The sequence below is a fragment of the Desmodus rotundus genome, chromosome 4, assembly GCF_022682495.2.
Source record: "Desmodus rotundus isolate HL8 chromosome 4, HLdesRot8A.1, whole genome shotgun sequence".
Lineage (NCBI taxonomy): Eukaryota > Metazoa > Chordata > Mammalia > Chiroptera > Phyllostomidae > Desmodus > Desmodus rotundus.
This window is the reverse complement of record NC_071390.1, coordinates 143,965,356-143,969,522: the sequence shown is the minus strand read 5'-3', so window position 1 is coordinate 143,969,522 and position 4,167 is coordinate 143,965,356. Positions and strand designations below refer to the sequence as shown.

General features: G+C 39.6%; 1 pseudogene; it reads right to left on the bottom strand.

Annotated features, from left to right (window-relative positions):
• Positions 1 to 247: 247 nt before the first annotated feature.
• LOC112319607 (cytochrome b-c1 complex subunit 2, mitochondrial pseudogene) lies at positions 248 to 3,874 on the bottom strand (annotated as a pseudogene).
• Between the last annotated feature and the right edge of the window lie 293 nt (positions 3,875 to 4,167).

Sequence of the window (4,167 nt, the reverse complement as noted above, 5' to 3'; positions counted from 1 at the left end):
CAAACTCTTAGGTGTTCAAGGTTGACAGCTGCTCTGTCTTCCTGTCTTCAATAGTATTTTTTTTTAACACTTAGAACGTTTTATTGATTTCAGGTTGGCTGGGAACAATTACCTGAGTTTATACTCTAAGATATTTCACCTCATTGAAAAAAAAAGATAAATGTTACATATCAGACTTGTGACTTTCATGTGTTGGCTGCTCTGGGTTGAGAAAATGTCCTGTTCTTCCTTGCAATGTGTTTCAGTATTACAGCTCAACAACAAAAGGTGTGTACCCCAAATTTCCACTTGCTACCATCAACTTCTTGCTGGAAACAAACTTCTTAGCAGCATTTATGACATCAGCATCAGCTACTGAGTCAATCTGCTGAAGGACTGTGGATGGTGGCATGTACGAAGCAGCAATAAGGGCCTGAGACCCAACTTCATCCAGGAAACACTTAGAAGGTTCCACTGACATTAAGTACCCAGCTCTCAACTTGTTCTTGGCAGCTTGGACATCTGTATTGGAAAGGTTTCCTGGAATAACTGTTTTTATTTGGTTGTAGGCAGCCTTGTAAACATCTTAGGAGGCTGCAACCTGCAAGATAGTATAAATCCCAGAGTCCAGAATCTGAGTAACTGGCATTAAAAGTGGGAATGTCAAACAGATGGTGAATCCCCTTGGCAACAGCTTGGTACAGAGGGCTGGTAACTTTGCTGCCCCTCTTAACACGTGGCCCAGCACCTAGGACATGCTGGAGAACACTAAATGCATTGGCTTCTGCACTTGTGGCAGCATTTTCTGCTGCAAAAACAGCATGGATAGGACTGTCTCCATCCTGTTCTCAAATTTCACCTTCACTGTATCTGCCCTTTGTATCAGATAAGCCAAGCCCACCCCTCATGTTCTGAAACTGTTCAGCAACTTCAGAACAGGATGACTCATACCAAGTCCAATCAAAGCCATTCTTGCACTTGTAAAATGGTTCTGAACATAGTGGTGTAACTCATCTGGTGTCACCTTTCCAGTGCTATCGTCTGGACAATACAAGGCATTTCAGTAAACAGCAGCATGAAAATTTTTAATGATATGGGCCTGTGGATTCTGAAAAGCCACAGCTTTGTCAATCCTTAGCTGAGACTGAAGGGCAGCGACCTCCCAACAACAAAATTCAGGTGCTGTGCTGGCATTGAGCAGGAACTCCATTAGCATATTGACATCATCCCATAGGTATTCCACAGCTTCGGCCATGTTTTCCCTTGTTGAACTCAGTTTACCACCTACCACTACAATCCATGAGTTATCTTGAAAGATGATACTCCTTTTACAGGCCGACTGGATATAAGACAAAGCAAATGACAACTTCCTATGTTGTTAGAATCCTTGCACCTACTGCCTACTTTAATGAGCAAACCAATTCTTGATGCAGGGGTGTAGTTTTCCAGAGAAGCAATCACTAAACCGTTTGGTAATCTGGTAAACTCAAGGTCCTGAGGATGTGGAGGCACTCCTGCAGGGCAGCTGTGGCTTTCACTTAGGGAGCAACATTGAGGGAATAAAATCTTGAGAGGGACCCAGCTCTGTTAGCAGCTTCAAGGCACAAAATTGCTCTGACCGTTGGTTTTGTTTTTGACTTCCATGTGTAAGTGAAATCATATGGTATTTGTCTTCCTTTGTCTGACTTATTTCACTCAGCCCAAGACCCTCTAGGTCCATCCATGTTGTTGCAGATGGCAAGATTGCATTCTTTTTTATGTCTGAGTCATATTCCATTGTGTGTATGTACCACTTCTTCTTTATGCCTTCATCTATTGATGGACACAATTCGCTTCCATATCTTGGCTATCGTAAATAATGCTGCAGTAAACATATGGATGTATGTGTCTTTTTGATTTAGTGTTTTGAGTTTTTTCAGATAAATAGCGACAAGTAGATTTTCTGAGTCTTTCTTTGTCTTTTGTTATGTGTCCTTTGTTTTAAAGTCTATTTTGCCGTGTATAAGTACTGCTACCCTAGGTTTTCCTGTTTATTTCCATTCTCATTAAATATCTTTATTTTCAGTCTCTGTGTGTCTTTCAAGCTGTTGTGAGTTTCTTTTAGACCACATATATAAAGATCTTGTTTTGTTATCCATTCAGGCTCCATAAGTCTTTTGATTAGAACGTTTAATCCATTTGCATTTATGGTAATTGATGATACTTATATATTTATTGCCATTGTATTATTCACATTTTTAAATATGCCCCCCCTTCTCCTTCTTAAAGTCCATCTTGTAATACTGGTTTGGTGATGATGAACTCCTTTAGGTTTTTCTTGTCTGGAAGCTCATTATCTGTCCTTTATTCTAAATAATAGCTTTGTTTGGTAGAATAATCTTGGTTGTAGGTCCTTGCTTTTCATTGTTTTGAATATTTCTTGCCAATCCCTTCTCACCTGCAAAGTTTCTGTTGAGAAATCAGCTGATAGTCTCATGGGAGTTCCCTTGTAGGTAACTAATTGCTTTTTCTTGCTACTTTTAGGATTCTTTACCTTTCCCACTTGAATACCGAGGGGTTTGAGTACATAGCCAGGGCAGAACACCCACTTATTTCAATTTAAGATTTTGTATTTCACTAATCCTTTCTTCCTCCAAAAAACTTCCCGCTATGCAATTCTGCACCAATCGGGCAGGCTTATTCTTCAACACAATGGGAATCCCTGGACTTTGAATGGGATGCTTTTTGACCTGGAAATCCTTCCTCCTCTCTCCCACAGCTGTCTTTTACCTCCTCCATGCTCTGAGCTCTGCCCACGTACAATCCAGGAAAGCAAACATTCCACCTGTTTGTGTACTGGATCATTTGGTTACTGAAGGAATCCTCAGGAGACCAATAAGAACTCAATTTCTTAATCAAACACTTACTTTCCAATTTTACATGCAGGCACTCCTCAGTCACTGCATGAAAAAGATTACAATGGATGGCTAGACAAATTCTGTGATTTCCTGAAAACTACATAATAAAGATTTCTAAATTGGCAAGGGGAGAAAAGGACAATTTTTATTTCCTGCAAAAATGTGGCTATTGCTTTCAAACTTGCTGTAGCATAATGAAGACAACTACAATCCTGGAACCACTTTAAAAATTATTGATGCTGTCACAATTTAATAGCAAAATTAGCTTTTCTCACAAAAATCCTTGTACACACACGTACTCATGCTATTATTTTATTTTATTTTTATTATTTCAATCCTCACCCAAGGATATGTTTATCGATTGTAGAAACAGAGGAAGCGAGAGAAAGAGAAAAAGAGAGACATCAAAGTAAGAGAGAAACATCAATCAGTTGCCTCTCATATGCACCCAGATGTGGGAATCAAACCCAGATATGTGCCCTGTCATGGCATGGGACCCACAACATAGGTATGTGCCCGGACCAGGGATCAAACCGCAACCTTTTTGGTGTATAAGACAATGCTCCAGCCAACTGAGCCACCTGGCCAGGGCTATTTATTTTATTTTTAATTAGTATACAATAAAACTGACCTTTGATCAAGTATGTGTGTTCTATGAATTCAAACATGTGAAGTTTCATGTACGTGCTGCTACAACCAGGGTATCTAAAAGTTTCATCACCCACCAAAATCCCCTCTTGCTATCTAGTTGTAGTCCCACTATCCCCTGGCCCTAAACCACTCATGTTCTGTCACTATACTTTTGTCGTTTTGAGAATGTCATGCAATTGGAATCATATATTAGGTAAACTTTTTTGTTAGGCTTATTTCGATGAACACAATTATTTTATGATTTATGCAAGCTGTTGCCTATGTCAAAACTCCATTTCATTTTATTGCTGAGGACCATTCCCTGTGTGCATCACAGTTTGTTTAGTCACTCACCCTCGGAAGAACATCTGGGCTTTTGCCAGTTTTTGGAGATTATGAATTAAGCTTCTGTAAATATTTGGGTAGTGTTTTTTGTGTGGACACAAGTTTTTATTTCTCTAGGGTAAATGCCTAGAAGTGGGATTGCTGAACCACATGATGAGTGTATGTTTAACTTTATAAGAAACTACCAAGCTGTTTTCCAAAGTGAGTGGCTGTATCATTTTGCCTTTCTACCAGCAGGATATGAGTCTCACTTGCTCTGCATTCTCAGCAACACTTGGTATTGTCAGACTTTCAAATTTCAGTCATTCTAAGAGGC